Here is a 19,390-nt window from a genome sequence, read left to right on the forward strand (position 1 = left end):
ACCAAGTTAACAGGTGATGGAGAACGACGGACCAATCGAACAAATAGACAAGATAGTTTAGTTGAAGATGGTTATGGCTGAACTCGAAATGAAGTTGCCTACATATCCCAAAGATGGGAATCAGGCCTTACGTAGTTTGGTTCAGGTTCACTCGAGTATTAACACTCACCTTTTGTGCTTTAACTTTTGCCAAAGCCACCCTTTTGGGTTTTCGACCTTGCGAGCTCGGTTTCTCTTTATTTCCATTTTTTCATGCTCTAACTTTTGCCCAGGTCGCCCTTTCGTCTCCTTCCTTGAGATTTCTGAATTTGACTTTCTTATTAAAGGCCATAGTAATTTTGCGTTGATATCCCTGTATGTGATACAACACCTTTAATCTTCTTTCGTCAAACAACATCAATTCTTCGAACCTGCTTTGCTGCCAATCCACCTCTGTTATCTGGCACTCGGCCATGATTCTCAGCGATGGTACTTCAATCTCAATTGGCAGAACAACTTCCATCCCATACACCAAAGAATAGGGGGTTGCCCCTGTAGATGTTTAAATTGACGTTCTATAACCCCAGAATGCAAAAGGTAGTTTATCTGGCCAGTCTTTGTAGGTTTGCCCCAGCTTTCGTAAGATTTTCCTGACATTCTTGTTTGCAGCTTCAACAGCTCCGTTGGTCTACGGTTTGTATGTTGATGACTTGTGAAATGCCACGTTGTATTTCTCTAGCAAATCCGCCACCTCGTTCTTAAAGTACGAGCTGTTGTCTGAAATGATCTCATTTGGCACCGCATACCTGCAGATGATGTTGTTTCTGATGAACTTGGCTACATGTGATGCCTTCAACACAGAATAAGACTGAGCTTCCACCTACTTAGTAAAATAGTAGATCGCCACCAAGATGAACTCATGTCCATTTGAGGCTTTTGGCGAGACTGCCCCTGATGACGTCAATTTCCCAGAATGAGAAAAGCCATGGCGAAGTCATGTTATAGAGCTTTGACGGTGGGATGATCATGCGGTTAGCATGGATTTGACATTTGCGGTATCGTCGAACAAAGTTGATACAATCATCCTTTATAGTCGACCAATAATAGCCTTGTCTGAGGATCTTCCTTGCCAACATCACAACATTCATGTATGCTCCACACTCCCCACCATGGATGGCCTCCACGAGTCGCTTCGACTTCTCTTCTTCGACACAGAGCTTGTGCATTCCCAGATGCCCTCTCTTATACAACTTGTCTCTAGAGATGATAAACTGGACAGCTAGATGCCGTATTCCCGTTTATCCTTTGCATTTGCCCATAGTGGATACGTATCCTTCTCCAGAAAGTTCCAAATGTTGTAATACCAGGGGTTCTTGTCTTGAAACTCATCTACTGCGGCTATCATCTTATAAGTAGGTGTATACTTCTGTTCAATGATGATCAGACACATTCTAACTCCGATCAGTATGTCTACCACGGAGGATAGAGTTGCCAATGCATCAGCAAATAGGTTGTTTTCTCTTAGTAGATGTGTGAACGTTAGTTTTTTAAACCTCGAAATCAAAATGTCTAGACTCTAATGATAAACCTTTATTTTCTCTTATTTGGCCTTCAAATCCCTGTTGGCTTGAGAAACAACTAAATTCGAGTCTCCGACGATGTCTAGCCATATTGCCCCTAGTTCTAGGGCGACTTCTAATCCAGCAATACACGCCTCGTATTCTGCTTCATTGTTGGATACCTTGAACCGGAGTTTGAAAGCCAGGGGTATATAGGAATCATCAGGAGCTATGAACAACACACCTATCCCATAACTATATTGATTAGTCGCTCCGTCAAAGTACATTGTCCACGTGTACTCTTCTACCTACAGAATCTCCTCATCTAGGAACCGATACTCTACTGCTTCATCTCCTTCCACGGGGTGGTCTGGTAGAAATTCCGCTACTACTCTCCCTTTGATGAGCTTGCAACTGACGTACTTGAGGTCAAACTCGGAGAGAAGAAGCAACCAATGAGCTAGCCTACCCGTAAGTGCCGGTTTCTCAAAGAGATATTTGATGGGATCTAATCTTGACACCAGAATTATGGAGTGAGCTAACCGATAGTGACTCAACTTCCTAGCAGCCCAAACCAAAGCTAAGCAAGCTTTCTCCAGAGGAGTGTAGCGCGTCTCATAATCTAGCAACTTAATGCTTAGATAGTAAATGGCCTTCTCCACCTTATTTTCTAATTCTTGAGCTACCATGCACCGCATGGTTGTCATTGTCACTGATAGGTATAGGATTAGTGGCTTCCCCGGTTCTGGTGGAGACAACATAGATGGGTTCTAAAGGTACTACTTGACCTGTTCGAAAGCGAACTGACATCGATCATCCCAACAGAACTTCTTCCCCTTTTTCAAGAGACCAAACAGTGGTTCACAAGTCAAGGTTAATTTTGAGATAAATCATCTTATGAATTGCACTTTCTTGAGAAAGCCGCGCACCTCCTTTTCAGTCCTTGGTGGCGGCATTTCTAAGATGGCCTTGATCTTCGATGGATCTACTTCAATTCCCCCTCTACGTAATCAGAAATCACAGTTTGTTCCCTGCAGTCACCCTAAAGGTGCATTTCTGTGGGTTCAACCTCAGTTTATACTCCTTGATCCGTTCAAAGAATTTTTCCAGTCCGATGTAGTGACCTTCTGGTTCTTTAGACCTTACAGTCATGTCATTCGCATACACCTTAACTTCCTTGTGGAATATGTTATGCAAGATTGTGGCTGTAGCCCTCTAATATTTAGCCCTGGCATTCTTCAGCCCAAAAGGCATAACTTTATAGCAGTAGGTACCCCATGGCGTGGTCAAAGCAGTCTTCTTTCTGTCCTCAGATGCCATCAAAATCTAGTTATACTCGAAAAACCCATCCATGAACGATAGCAAGGAATGGCCTGCGGTGAAGTCTAACAATTCGTCAATGTGCGATAATGGAAAGTCATCTTTCGGACTAGCTCTATTCAGATCCCGGAAGTCGACGCAAACTTGGTTCTGCCATCTTTCTTCAGAACCGGAACAATATTAGCCAACCAAATTGGGTACTCTAACACCATCAAGAAACCCGCGTTAATCTGCTTGGTGACCATTTCTTTAATCTTCAACGCCCAATTTGGACGAACTCTGTGGAGTTTCTGTTTAACTAGTCGGGCCTCTAGGTTAAGAGGGATCCGGTGCTGTACAATCTCAGGATCGATTCCAGGCATGTCTTCGTTGGACCACACGAAAACATCTTTCAAATCTTTTAATAAAGCGATTAAACGCTCGTGTTCCTTAGAAGACAACGTGGACCTGTAGACACCCCAATTTTGACCGCCCTTAAGACTTGGGTGCCACTGATTGATCATTCGATGATGAAAGTTGTGCTGTGCAAATGTTTTATTTCTCAAGCAAGAAGAGCTTCTAAATCCCAACCTTGCACCCCATTTTGGACAAAAACTATTTTAGACCATAAAAACCTCTCTTTCAAAATAATTCTGAACAAGTTTGTACAATGTTCCGAGGCTCGCATTTCATTAAATGTTGGACTTTTCGGTAAACCAAGGACAAAGTGCAAATAAATGAATGAGAGGTGCACTACTTCAAAAATATTTTAAAACATCTTATTTAGAGGTTTGGATTTGAAGAAAATTAGAGGAGAGGGAATAAACCTAGTTGGGGAAGAAGTTGGGCATAAACCGTTAAGAGAGAATCGGGCACCCTTCACTAATATAGGTCTATCCTTTTTGTACATTTGGACTTTAATTATGGGGCCACCGCCATTGGAAATTGGAGTTATGGGGCTTCATTTTACACTCAAGAATCTTCTAAAGTCGAGTACGGATGAGTGAGATATGGTTGTTGGAAGTTAGGCATCCATCCGATTAAGCCAAAACTGAGTAACCTTCACTAAAATAGGAATATCTCTTAGAACACTTATAAATTTTATTTTAGCCCACTTCCATTGGAAAGTAGACTTCCGGGGCTTCAATTTAAACGCAAGAATGACCTACAAATGACTCCGGATGAAGGAGATATGCCCATTTAAAGTTGGGCCTAAAAGTAGATTTTTGATGGCCGACTGGCCACATTGCTGGCTTGTCGGCCAATGGTTAAAAGGTTAGATAATTTTGGCCAGCTGCCCCCGCACAAGCTCCAGTTATTAAGGGCTTGATATTTTCGACCTATTAGTCTGTTTTTCTATATATACCTGGCCAAACCTCTTAATTTAAGGTTCAAAAAAATTCCAAAAGCTCCAATTCTTGGAATTCTCTCTCTATTTCTATCTTGCGACCTATACACCCTCTCTCTACACTTCCTAAACCAATATTGGATCTCTCCTTACTAAGATTGTTGAGTCCAAATTTCAGCCCTTGAGAGTGAGAATTGGTTGGTTTGTGAACAAAAGTGTTATTCCTCTTCAAGAGGTATAATTTTGAGCACCTTTTCACTACTTCTTTTCTATCGTTTCTTGTTGATATAGAAGTGTTTTTCAACTGTTTTTATGGGCTGAAGCTTGTGGTTTAAGGCTATTAAAGGTTAAGGGGTTAATCACCCTTCTTTGAACCTTGTTCTCTATACCTTTACACTTGTGTCTCCCATTCTTTTCTTAACTTTTTTTGAGATTTTTACCACTGATTTTCCGAGGTTTTCAGAGGCTAAAAATGTTGTTTTGGGGTCCCAAAAATGAAGGGGTTAGCCAGCCGTCTTTATGCTTGTTTACTAGCTCAAATGCTCCATGTTTTAGCTTATTGTTTTAGCTACTTTTGTCTTCCTTCTAGCATGTTTTCCAACTGATTTTGGGCTATAAAAACTCTATGTTTTTGGGTTGAAGCTTGGGTCCTAAGGCCATTAAAGGTTGACGGGCTGATAGCCCTTTTTGTACCTTGTTTTGGAGGCCTTTGTCCTTGTGTTTCCCACCCCTTTACTATCTTTTTTCAAGCTTTTAAACACTGATTTTCAGAGTTATTTCAGTGGCTAAAATCATATTTTGAAGTCGATTTTTTTTTTTGGGGGGGGGGGTTTGCCTCTCCTCCTTGTGTCTTGCTTAGTAGTTTAGCATGCTCTATATTTTAGCATATTAATCTAGCTATTTCTAGCTTAATTCCAGCATGTTTTAGGACTTGTTTTGAACTGTTTTATGACCGTTTTGGGCTGGTTGTGTCCTTTGCGCTTTATATTGCATGTTTCTAGTGTAATAGTTCTCACAAGTTTGGTGTTTTAGAACTGAAACACCTTGTTGTTTGAGTAGATAGCATTTATTTATGCTTTTCTCACTCATTTTCAGCACGTAATCATCTCTGCAACCAGCCTCCTTTCTTGGCTTGTATTTTTCTTTGAAAGTGGTTTCAACTCACTTGTTTGCCCAAGTATGAACTTGAGGTGTCATGCGTAGTGATTTAATCCCCTAGGGGGTTCATTACCAATGGTATGATGCTTCCTTCATACCCAAAGCAACTTGTGTTTTGGGCCTTCTTTGCATTAGAGGACTTTAATTCATTATTAGACTTAATTTGCTAAGGAATGGTTGGTAAATTAAAATGAGTAATTAAAACTTGAACTAAAATTGTGTAAGATAATTATTTAGTTGTGTTCAATCGGACGTTAATTGAACACATGGAAACTTGGGCCACTTCATACTCGTTAGTGATGAAATGATCCAAGTCTCCAAGGTCAACTACTTCTCTTGATGAACTCATGAAAATGAGGAGGTTAGAGTCTCATTTTGTTGCATTTAATGAAATTGCACACTTTGGTTTGTGAGCCATCATGCAATGAAATTGATTGAGTTGATGGTTTGTGGGCCAAGGTTTGTCTCCCTTCGATTTGTCCATTAAAAGGGGGATGAATTGTGCAAACAAGCCCTTGAGAAATGCACTGTCCTGCTCTATTTGTTGTCTGTTGCAGGAAGGAAGTCCAGTCATCAGTGGCCCACTGGCCACCACTAGTAGCCGACCGACCACCATTGGAAGCCGATCGACCATCATCAGTGGCCGACCGGCTCCCCTGTCGGCCACCAGTGTAAAAATTAGTAGTGAGCTCCTGAAGTAGAGCAGAATTGGTTCAGAGGTGCAAAACCAGTGTAAGGGTTGTGCAACAGAGTCAATTGGAAGCAAAACAGTACATGTTTTCGGGTGGAAACTGAGCATGCATGCATCCCTCGTTTCCCGAGGCCTTTTAATTAATTTTCTTTGTTAATTAGTTATAGCTAGTGCATGCAAATGGTGTAATTATTATTTAAGTAGATTAGTTAATTAATTCATGTTGTAATTAATTAGCTTACTTGCTTTGTAATTAATTAGTTAAGTATTTAGCTAATTAGATTGGTTTGTAATATTTAATTAACTTGGATAGTTAATTATACAATTGTTTTACTTAATTAGCTTAGAATAGTTAGTTAATCCATTTAAAGTGTTGTAATAATTAGCTTAATTAGTTTAGTTTAGCTAGCTAGTTAACTTTTATTCATTCGGACCCTCCTTCGCGAGGGCATAATGTTGTAATAAGTGTGCGTGCGTGTGTGTATGACTTCCAACCCCACGTCTTTCTCCCTTTTATTTACCCACTTTCGATGGCCATATTAGGGTCACGTTTTAATTAGCATACCTTATGCCTTATGCTTGCATCCATTCATTCGTATTGCATGCACTGAGGCTCGACGCATCATTCAAACTGCATTGTCGTTTCCATACTTCTTTGAATACGTGTTTAATCACATGTTATTCAAATCAAACCATATGCCGTATTAGTTGTCGAGCCAATTAATTGCATATCACATGCATTGCATTAAACATTTAGCATAGTTAGGAATCATGCATGTTATTTTACTACCTCACATTTTCTTGGCTTGGAGTACTTGGTAAGTTTTTATGCTTTAGCATACTTGCATAAGTATGAATGTTGCCATGATTAGTATTCTTCCCATGAAGCTATGTGCTTAAATGCTAAACTGCTTGAATGCCAGTGGATGAAGGCTCGTTGTTTGAATTGGAACAGTTGAACAAATGTATGTTTTAAGCCCACTTTGTTGAGTGGCAAATCATGTTTTAAGCACACTATGTTTGGTGGCAAATCTGCAAACTCTAAGCCCACTTGAGGTGACAAATTCAAAGCATTTTCGCAAACAAATACGAGTTGAATTGTTCGAACTTGAGTAGACTTGTCTATACTTGCTTGTACGCATCACATAGTAATGCCAGTTTACTAACCGGAATAGGAACATCTAATGTTTGTAAAAATCATATCATGATTAGTAGAGGTCGATCTTTGATTAGGTGAGCGGGGATGCTCAATTCATGACCTTCCCCTCTTGTACCTAAGTTCCCGAGCCGGGCAACTTTTATGATGACGGACACATGGCCTTTGGCATGAGTCATGGGTTTTCTAAATTCTCCCAAAATAAAATATTTAGGCGGCAACTCTGTATCTGGCAAAACAGTCCAATTTTGGCATTTTTTATCCTAAAATCGATTTTCCAAAAAGATTTGTCAGATTTGGACTCATTGGTGATTATCAGTTTCACATTGCACTTGTGAGATTAGATTCAAAACCACGGGAGTCCGAACTGTAGGGCTTTCTTTCAAACCTTCCGAAAGCAGGCCACGAAAAAAGCGAGCCACAGTTTCTGGCGACTCTGCTGGGGATTTAAGGAACTTGAATCGAACTCATGATATGTTATTTTATCTACACTTATGCGTTTCTTTGCATTTGCATTTGCATCGGTGCGCTTAAGTCACAGTGTTTGCCATCTACTATTCCTGAATGGCTTGCTAGAGGCTTGCTTGGAAAAGCTTGCCAAAAGGCTGAGCAATTGCGAGTTGTGCCACAATGGGAACACAACCCTTAGATCTGGACTACCGCTATACCGTTTGATCTACCTTTCACTTCTCAGTGTTAGGTGTATGAGATATATTAGGTAGTCTTGCTGAGGTACCCTTTTTGACCAATTGACCTAGTTGCATATCAAATGCCATAGAGACTGTTCCAAACTAAGACAAGTTGCTTACCTAAATTTAGGATTGTGTGAAACACTTTGCTTTGAATAGTGCACTCTAGCTCCTAACGAAACTAGCACAGGGTAACCCTACCCCTCTCATAGGGGTGTTTTGGCTCTCTTTAACTGGTATGTGCTTTACAGTGAAACTATACAGGAATGGGCATATCAGTTGCAAGGTTGGTATTAATTTGTGGCGCAGAATTCAATATAGAGAGTATAGTCGTTCAGCTATGATCATATCCGTTCTAGTGAAATTGGGTTGAGGTGCTGTCTATTTTCTCTTTTGCAAGGTAGTCTTGGAACCATAGCTTCAGAAGGCTACGATATCCCCCGAGTACTCTGGACTCGTGTCGATAGACTTTGTAAGGTCAGGGACCTAGTTCGGAGGCAGCCAGTGTTTGCTTCACTTTCACCGGTGGTGAGACGAAGGAGGGCCAGACAGGGTTCACCAATTCCGTTGGTCCAACATTCACTAGTTAGATCACCTTTGTTCAACTCAGCAGACCTGTGATGGCACAGAATCTGGAAGAAGTTGTGGCCATGATAGCGTCATTAAAATAGGGAATCGCCATGCAGGATGAAACCAATGTTGAAATGCAATGCCCATTTGGGGCATCTACCGCACATCCAGTCTCGGGACCCCAGTCAAACTTTGATCCACCTTCGCCAACTGAAGATTTGCAAGGTCCGGATCCCCGAGAAGGGTTGGTTCAAGCTCGAGTTTTCAGACCTCTAGTATAGCCTAATAAGAGGCTTTATCCCCTTGATACTAATGATCTCAAACTGACCTTGGTAAAAATTGCTAAGCGTGAGAAGCAATTCCAAAGGCAGAAGGCCTTAACTCCATTCCCGACATTGAGGATGGGTACACTGAGGCTGCCGTAGGACTCCTAGACAGGTTCAAAATACACACATTGACTGTTTTGACGGGCTTGTAGATTCTATGGTATATATTCGGCTTTTCTTGGACGCTCTGAAACTGATGGGTCTGACTAAGCCTCAGAAACTCTCTCTATATGGAAGAACCCTGTCGGGTATAGCAGCCACTTGGTATGCCAAATTGGAGGATACAGTGAAGCAGAATTAGGAAGAGATGGCTGAGGTGTTTGTCAATCAGTACTCTTACAATACCCAACTTGAAATAAACACTCAAGACCTTGAAGCAACCCACTAGAATCCTGAAGAGCCTTTTGTGGAATTTGTTACAAGGTGGAGAGCAAAGGCAACTCAGATGACAGATCGCCCTTCTAAGAGGGACCAAGTGCGGAGAGTGGTCCAGAACCTTGAACTTAATATGTTGCAAAAGTTAATAGTCGCTCCACTATTCACTTTCAAAATTTTGCATGAATTAAGGGTTCAGATTGAGAGTGCATTCAATAAAGGGATTATTCCTAAAACAAGTGAACCAACAATGAGGGTGTTTTTCGAGAATACCAATGCTACCAGTAACACTATTACCAAACCCACTGAAATCAATACCGTTGCCACTCCCAAAACTTCTGACCCTTTTGCCAATATCAACCCACAAATAGTCGACCCAACCCGAGCTCAAGGCAGAACTTTCGCCCCCCTCTATATAAGCTTAACCAGGGCACTAAAAGTCCTGATGGAAAAAGGATATCTCAAAGCCCTTGATCTCCAACCTTTTCCTGACCCACTTCCAGCCAAATATAACCCCACCAAATACTGTGTATATCAGCAATAGCGCGGTCATGGCACATATCGTTGTTACCGCCTTCATCATGAGGTTCAGAACCTCATCGACAATCAAATGATAGCTCCACCTCAAGACCCCAGTGTTACCACCAACCCACTTTCCATCCATGACCAAGTATTTCCTCCCTACCTTAATCTCATCCATACACTACCATCCACCTACACTCCCAGCATATACATCACCCCAGCCCATTTACCCAAGCCTAATGTGTTCATTTCAGAAAGCACGGACTTGTGCAAGATAGATGCACTCGAACCCTAGTCATCTCAAACCTATGAACCCACTACTTCTGAGTTGATGAGCATGATTGAAGATCTTTAGAGAATAGTGACAAATTTAGCTTTTGGGGTTTTGGCTCCATCATCGACCACATCATATGCCAGAAATTTCATGCCAAAAGGCTCCCCAATCTTGGGACGAGCTGCAATTGAAAATGGCCCACCTAAAGCTATCTTAGGTCTGGGCAATGACATGTTGGCAACAACTGGGCTCCGCTCTGATATAGTGACCCAATCCGTTAGCAAAATGAAGACAAGTGTAAGAACATGGTCGGGCAAGTATCGATCCTTACGAACATCTTCAATGGACTATTAAGGCTTTCATGGTCGAAGGGCTGAACAAACAACACATGCTTGTAGTTGTTACAAAGACTGTGCATGACACTTTTGCCACTCATGTTCAGGGCATTTCGAATCAAGGGGCAAGCCATGAAAAAGGCTATTGTACCAGAAACACCCTTTCAGCTCCAATCATACACCCATAAAAGATCATCAAACCCAGTCAACACCTGCTAAGCCCTCTGTTAAGCCTGTCAGAACTGGTAACCGCACCTTCAATCCCCTCTACATGACCTTGTCCAAAGCTCTCCAAATCCTTATAGGACAAGGCCATCTCAAACCCCTGGAGCCTCGGCCTCTCCCGGATCCTCTTCCAACTAGGCATAATGCTGCCTAGTACTGTGCTTTCCATCAACAAACTAGTCATGACACTGACGGTTGTTATCGTCTTAGTTATGAAGTTCAAGATCTGATTGACAACGAGGTCATCGTCGCACCAGGTCCTACAAAGTCTATCGGTACTGGATTGATGAACTTGGGGGATAATGTGACTATGTGATCGGGGATGAACCACTTGTTGATGGTGCTCATTTTATCCCAAATATGGCAGATGGCATGCACTATTTTAAGCAATTTGCGAATGCTGTTTATTTTTCTTTCTGACTTGGGTATTGGGTCAGTCTTATTGTGTTGTATTGAGTCAGTCTTTTTATACTGAGTCAGTCGAGTCAGTCTTGTTGTGTCAGAGGTTTATGATTTTGGGTATGTTAACTCGGACATCACTTCCCTGTTTGTTTTGTTTGTCTTTTCGCTCTTTCTTTTAAAGTTTGTTTCTATCATGGAGCCAGTTGAGCCAAAAGGTTTGAATAAAATGGTAGAGATTTTCACCTACTTTTCTATGCCTTAAAATCATTGCATTGACCTAAGTTTTCAAAACTTTTCTAACACTATGATGAAAACAAAGAGGAAGGAATTCCTCGGGATTTGCAAAAATTTGATCAACTGAGAGAAAGAGAGGCATGCTAAGCCCTTAATGAACGACATCATGTTTTTTAATATGAGTATTGAGAAGGATCTTGGCTTGATCCAAATTGGTTCTACATCGCATTCAGAGGAGCTTGAGCGACTAGTCGCTTTATTAAAAGATTTGAAAAAATGTTTTGTGTGGTCCTACGAAGACATGCGTGGAATCGTTCTTGAGATTGTACAGTATAGAATCACTCTCGGCCTTGAGACTTGACCCCTTTTGCTTTCAAACCTTGAACCTAGACTCAGAATGTTCAAACGATCAATCACAATATTAGGCTTGTATGGCCAGATCGGAAGCAACCCTTGAACTAGGGGCAAGAAGTTTAGATGAAGAAGGTTAGATGTCATCCAAGAAAGCTTGCAAAGCTGGATGAGAAGCAACCCTTGAACTACGGACAAAAAGGTCAGAAATGTTCGAAGATTAAAAGATGGGTCATTTCACAAACCAATAGAGATCGGCAAGAAAACCAAATCCCAAAATTTGAGAGAAGAAAAGTTTTGCTGAAGGGCAATCGAGTTCCTATCCACAGCGCTAGGGGCAAATTCAGACCAAATTGGATGGGCTCTTACATCATCAAGACTACATCATCAGCGAACAACAACCATTCTCCTGAATTCGGATGAATTAGAGATCCTACAACCGATCGACAAGGACAAGTTAAACTTTTCTATCCTTGAGAGGCTCGCTGGGCTGAAAACCCGGAAGGGCGACCCAGGCAAAACTTAGAGCAAGGAAAAGAGAAAAAGAACAAAAATGAAAAAAAAATAGAAACAAAGCAAAAAAGAAAAGGAAAAAAGAAAAGGGAAAAATAGAGAAAAATGATGAGAAAAGAAAAGAATAGCTCGCAAGGTTGAAAACTTGGAAGGGTGACCTCGGCAAACGTTATGCACAAATGTAGAGTGTTAACACCCGAGTGAACCTCAACCCGGAACTACGTACAGCATGATTCCCATCTTTGGGATACGTAGGCAACTTCATCCTGAAGTTCAGCCCCAACCATTTTCAGCCAGCTTGGCTCATCCATGTTGATTGGCTTATCCTTGTTCAAACTCGGCTCTCATCTCCATGTGCAAATTGGCTCATCTTCATGCTCATCTTTGTTCAAATTCGGTTGTCCTATTCCGTTACAAGATTCAGCTGCAAGACAATTCAAGTTCAAATCTGAGGTTGTGCATCTCATAAGAAATCCACATTGATTAAGTAGTGGCCATATGCAAAAATAGTTTTGAGGATTTTTAATGAAGTTGACTAATTTTCTAAAAAATTATTCTACTTTTCCAAAACTGGACCTTTTCTTAGACGCAAAGAAAGAAAAATTTTCAGTGCTCACAGCCTAAAATTACATGATTTCAAAGCAAAAAGTCGAACAAGCATGCTAATCTAACTCTCATGTCAGTCAAAATTGTTTTAGTAGAAAGCCAAAAAAAGAAAAATGGTCAAAGTGATTATAGCACAGTTGAGTCAGGTTTTCTATCTTTTTCCTAGAAAGGCCATTATCAGCAGACTTGCCAGAAATGGCATAACTGAAGCTAACAACAGAGGGCCCAAAGCTTTCTCATCCTCCAAACAGTGAGGTATCAAGCCAAGTGTGATGCACGAATTGAAAATGGAGCTGGATATTGGGTTCCCTCATCTGGATGATCATGCTCAAATTGGCATCTGACCCGTAATAGGGACGTAGAAAACACAATGTGTGAGACCAATCAATTGTATGCCTAGTCGATGGGACATGCTATAATTCATCTTGGTCAACCTAAGCCAAGGGCATCGTCAACTGATGTCCGTTACAGATCTGCTGCACATCTAGTCACATCACAACCCCTCTGTGGGAAAGCTCACTAGTTGTGAGCGAAAGAAGGAGAATCTAGTAGAATACTAGGGGCAAGAGTCCACAACTTCCTACTTATCCATCAACCACTCAGTAAAGGGATAAAAAATAAGAGAGAGTAAAGAATAGAGAGATGTGCGTTGAGAGGAAAAGTGAGGAAAGGGCTTTTGAGAGAAAAAGAGATTGAGTGCCAGAGTGATGTGAGAATCACAGATGAGAAAGGGTGAGAAACAATACCCAGAGAGACAAGTTTCCCGTGAACTGAGAGGTTTCTTGCCATTGGAACATATCCAAGTGTTGTGTTTGTTGTTTTTGTTTGTCTCGATTCTTGTTTTGAGTCGTTTTGATTTCAGTAAGTGTCAACAGTTATGTTGTTTTTACCTTGTCTTTCCCTTTGTTGAGTTGATTTGAATGTGATCAATTGTAGGCTTAATACCCAGTCAAAAACTCATTCTCAATCTCAATTTCAAAAAAAAAAAAAAAAAAAAAAATCGTTTTGTGCATAGAGTGTTGTTCCATTCTCAACATGGTGTACAAAACAAGATTCTTTTTGCAGGGTTCAACCTCAATTAAGAGGGGCAACCGAACCAGGACCTATCTGAAGCTATATAGGTTCTGGACTGCAAAGCAAAAGAAAAGAGGGAAAATCGGAGCATCTGAGTTTGTTTCAACTACAGTAAATTCCGAGACTGCATTCCAAGTGCACCTTCTCAGCCCTCGCCATTTCTCTGCAGTATGAGTGTCCTTCGACCTAGAGTTCAAGCCTGCTTCAAGTCAGAATGGCGATCAAAGCGACAGACAGATGTTATCGCTTGCCAATATAAATAGGATGTATCCTTTTTTTGAGCATGTTGCAAAGTCTCCGAGGGGTAAATCAGAGGTCGTCGTCGAAAAACACCTTTTGTTCAATCTATCATTTTGTCCAATTACATATTTGTTCTATTTTGTTGCATAGAATGTGCATTTTGACATATACTTATGTTGGACGCGTGCCTTACATCGCTTATGATTCATGCATCGAATATGCTTTCAGTAATGCATAGAATATGCTTTTATTCATGTATAGAATATGTTTTCAATGTTGCATAGAATATGCTCTTATTTCATGCATAGAACATGTTTTCAGTGTTGAATAGGATATGCTCATATATTTTGCATAGAACATGCCTCGCACTATTTTGTACACTTGCACTTGCACTATTTTGTGTATTTTACTCGCACAATTTTGTGCACTTACACTCGTACTATTCTGTGCACTTACATCGCATGCATTTTCACTCGCACTATTTTGTGCACTTACTAGCATTATTTTGTGCATTTCGTCGCATTATTTTGTGCATCTTACTTGCACTATTTTGTGCATTTCCTCGCACTATTTTGTGCATTTTACTTGCACTATTTTGTGCATTTCACTCGCACTATTTTGTGCATCTTACTTGCACTATTTTGTGTATTTCATCACACTATTTTGTGCATTTTACTTGCACTATTTTGTGCATCTTACTTGCACTATTTTGTGCATTTCATCGCACTATTTTGTATATTTCACTCGCACTATTTTGTGCAGCTTACTTGCACTATTTTGTGCATTTCATCGCACTATTTTGTGCACTCATATAGCATTGTTTTCTGCATTCATCTTGTATTTCAAACATCACACCATTTTGTGCATTTCATCTTACATCGCACTATTTTGTGCATTTTACATGCACTATTTTGTGCATTTGATCGCACTATTTTGTGCACTTTCACTCGCACTTTTTTGTGCACATCACTCGTACTATTTTGTGGACTTTCACTCGCACTATTTTGTGCACTTACACTCGCACTATCTTGTGCACCTACATCGCACTATCTTGTGCATTTCACTTGATAGAGCACTATCTTGTGTATTTCATCGCACTGTCTTGTGCATTACATCTTGTATAGCACGATTTTGAGCATTCGTTGACCCTCACTCGCACTATCTTGTGCACTCCTTGGTGTAGGAGACCTTAAATCCACTGAAGGTGCAATTCCTTTGGTGTTTGTCGAACCCGAACGACTTTCGCTGATCTGGTATAGCCACCAGCCTATGTTCGCAGTGAGTTCTTAGGAGATCAACTGAGACGATGGAAACTAGAGTTTGAATGGCTGAGGCCTAGAATGCAAAGGTTTGGAATTTCTGAGACTAAAGTCTGGTTTAAATACCCAAAGGTGTATCCTCAGCTTAAAATCTGTATGGTAGCCCCATAGGTTAAAGTAGCTTGTATGTGCTGACACCCCATTTTTGACCGTCCTCAAGACTTGGACGTCACCGTTTGAGCACTCGGTGATCATCCTTATTTGTGTTCGTCTTGAGTTCTCGGAGGTCTCGGCTACGCGCCTTGCCTCAGGATCTCTCGACTCGACTGTTTTGTGTTTGGTTTTGCACCAAACACTTGTGTTTTTGCCTTGGAGGGCAGAGAATGGCTCGTTGGCCATCCCCACACTCCACCGGCCATGGCTTGAGACCACCGGCTATGTTTTGTTGCCATCGGCCAAATCTTTGGCCGACCAGCACTCTGGATGGTTGACCAGCCATCTATTTTGGTCAAATTACATTTTTGGCTGGCCGATCACTGTTCATCTACTTTTGCAGATATTTTTATGCCAGCTGTGCTAGCTGGCATACATTTTGCTCCCCTCCATACACGTATGGAGGGATCTCCCTCTTGACTAGCTTGTTTGAAAAGCTTCACAAGAGGGATTGTCTATAAGAAGGAGGCTATTCTCCCTCTATTAGGGATACAAAAATTTTGAGAAGAGCTCTGAGATTAGGGTTTGAGTTTGTATCTATTCCATCTCTATATCTCTCTCTTTTTTTTTTTCCTTGTGTGTGTGTTTAGTCTTACTATTGCACACAAACACCTAGTCCTACACCTTCTCTTGGTTGCTGAGGGACCAGAAGGCTGTTCTTGGTGTTTTTGGATGGTTTTGAGCTTGAAGAAGCTGCTGGAGCACCATTCTTGAAGAGGGTCAACAAGGGTGAGTGTTCTTACCCTTTATTCCCCATTTTTGCATAGCTTTTTTGACTATCTTGCAACTGTTTTAGACTTTGCATATAACCTACAAAATTTCTATTTTTACCTGCTTAAAATAGTTGTTTAAGAGTGTTTTGTTGTTTGGGGTTGTTTGACCCCTCTTAGGGCTTGTTAGGCCCCATTTTGTGCCATTTTGGTTGAACTACGGGACCACCTTGTTTGGGACTCCTCACCACTAAAATCTTGAGGGATTTCAGTGGCGAGGATGGTGCCTTGAGGTCCTAAGAAGGAGAGGGCCGCCCCCTCTCCTTGTTGTCCTTGAAGAGGGCAATTTAAGCCTCATTAATGAGCACCTTGTTTAAGTGTTTGTTGGCCATGCCTTAACTGTTTTTATGCTTATCTTGCCATGATATAGTATTGTTGTGATTTGGTTTAGGCACACCATGCTTGCTTAACATACATGTCTCATAATGCCATGTTTTAGCCTTAACATGCTTTGTCCTTTGAGCCTTATTCTAGCATGATTTAGGCCTAGCTTTGTGAAACTTTTGTGCATGTTTTAGTGTGCTTTAGCTCTATTTTTAGTTTCTTTGGTCATGCTCAACATGCTTTATTTAGTCTCTTTGCATTCTAGCTTGTAGGCCTTGAATGTGTGATGTCATGAGCACGCTTTGCTTGCTTTAAATTAGTTGGTTTGGTACCTCTATTTTATGCAATTTCAGAGCTTGGTATGCTTGCCATATGTCCATGATCATCTCTTTTAAGTGTGCTTAAAACTTGCCTTTTGATGCCTAAGTGGTGGACCATGTTTGCATGCATGCTTGTATGTGCATTTGGCCCTCATTTCATTAGCATTGGCCACTGTTGTGGGTTTGTTTGAGGGCTGCCTAAACCAGTTTAAGTCCCTCCTTTGCGTGTTGTTGCATGCTCGCCTTGTGTGTTGTTGAACACTTGGCCTATTGCACGTGTTGCAAGCTTGAATCATAGTGCATTTGGCATGCATTCTTCTCTTTGTTTTGATTGCTTAATATGCCATATGTTTTGCATGTTTGCTTGTTGACATTGCATCTTGCATGATCAATTAGCTTGCATACTTGTTATATGCTTTGCATGCTTGCCACATGTTCATATTGCATGCTTAGCCTCCATGCCTAGGTTGCATTGCATTGGCATGCATGCTTTGTCTCTTGAATCGAGTATGATAGAGGTTGAGTTCATTGTTTGTTTATGTGCATTTCATTCTACATTGAAAATGCACAACTTGGTTCCTTGTGCCATCACACATTGAAATGCGCGATTGGTGGTCCGAGAATCGAGTACCATGCCCCTCTGAGTCATGAATATGATAAGGAGTGTGGTTGGTGCAAACATTGCTGGAAATGCATTGCCATGCCTTGTTTTTCCCTCTGCTGCTGTCAAAGCAGGTTCTGCAGGAAGATTTGGCCGGCCAGCTATCTTTAGTGCCGACCGGCCAACAATTGGTGGCCGATGGCTTAACTAGTGGCCGGTGATCATTCCCCTTGGCCAGCGATTATTTCCCTTGGCCGGTGGTATCCCACAGGGTTCATAGAATGCAACTTGGGAATTTTGCAATGATCAGAGAAGGAAAACAGTGTGGACAGAGGCAACTTGTGCATGACAGTGGACTTCTGAGCGGAGCCGAACATGCATTGCATTGGGCCCTCTTCCCGAGGCAGTTTACTATTTTATTAGATTAGTTAATTTGATTGAATTGTTTAATTGGTGTGTAATATTTAATTAGCTTGTAGGTTAGTTAGATCTGTATTATTCTTTCGGTCCCTCCGAGCGAGGGCAAATTTGTAATAAGTGTGGGTGCGTGTGTGCAGGTCTTCCAACCCTCACTTCTTTCTCCCTTTTACTTACCTACTTTTTATGGTTAGTATTAGGTCATATTTAATTTAGCATACCTTATGCTATGCATGCGTGCATCCATACATTTGTCTTGCATGCACCAGGCTCGGCGCATCATTATAACTGCATAGTATTTCGAATTCCAAACTTGAATACGTGCATCAAATTGTTGTATTCCACATGTCATCCTTAGATTAGCCGAGCCTATTCTAATGACATTTTTTATGCGATGCATTAGCCATTTTTAACATAAACTAGGATCATGCATGATTACTGACTAGTTCATTGTTTTGGCACGGAGTACGATGTAAGTATTTATGCTTTAGCATCTCGCATGAGTGTGAATGTTAACATGACGACATGCCTACCATGCGGCTATATGCTTGCGTGATATTACTGCCCAAATGCCTGTGGGTGAAGGTTGGGTTACTTAAATTGGAACAATGCATTGAATACAAGTTTTAAGCCCACTTGAGGGTGGAAAAGTTCATGTCTTAAGCCTACTTGCGGGTAGCACCATCAAACCATTTTCAAATAAACAAACATGACATGTTTCGTTCCAATTTAGGCGACATAGTCTATACTTGTTTTGTTGCACGCATCACATAGTAATTCTAGGCTAATTAACCGGAATAAGAACGCATGTGTTTTCGAATCTAGATATCATGGTTAGTAGAGGCCGTACTTCGAATCGGGCGACAGGGGGTGCTCATAGCTGACCTTCCCCAATCGTACCCAAGTTCCCGAGCCGAGGCAACTTTGGTGATGATGGACACGCGGCCTTTGGCACCGAGTCAGGGTTTCCTAAATTTCCCAAAATAAAATATTTAGGTAGCGACTCTATATCTGGCAAAGCAGTCCATGTTTGGCACTTCTTTTCTAAAAATCGGTTTTCGAAAACGATTTACCAGATTTGGGCTCTTTGGTTCAGACTAGGAACCGTGACACAAAAGGGAGCCTGAACTGTGGTGGCATAAAGCCCAATGGCGCGTCCACAGTTTCTGGCGACTCTGCTGGGGAGAAATGGGAACTTGACTCGAACTCGTGATATCTTGTTTTGATTACACTTATGTGTTTCTTTGCATTGCATTTGCATTGGTGCACCTAGGACACCGTGTTTGCCATCTGCTATTCCTGAGCGATTAGCCTGAGGCTGCGTGCCATAAGGTTGACCGGTTACGGGCTCTGCCAATATGGGAACACAAACCCCGGTTTTACCGGGGCACCCTTCTTGACCATTCGACCTAGTGCATATTCGGAATCCATAGTGACCGTTCCAAACTAGGACAGGTTGCTTACCCGATGATAGGTTGTTTGAAACCGCTGCGTGCGTAGCGAAACCCTAGCTCCTGACAAAATAGAACAGGGAAACCCTACCCCAACATAGGGGTGTTT

The sequence above is a fragment of the Camellia sinensis genome, chromosome 4 (assembly GCF_055761805.1).
Source record: "Camellia sinensis isolate YWXY chromosome 4, ASM5576180v1, whole genome shotgun sequence".
Classification (NCBI taxonomy): domain Eukaryota; kingdom Viridiplantae; phylum Streptophyta; class Magnoliopsida; order Ericales; family Theaceae; genus Camellia; species Camellia sinensis.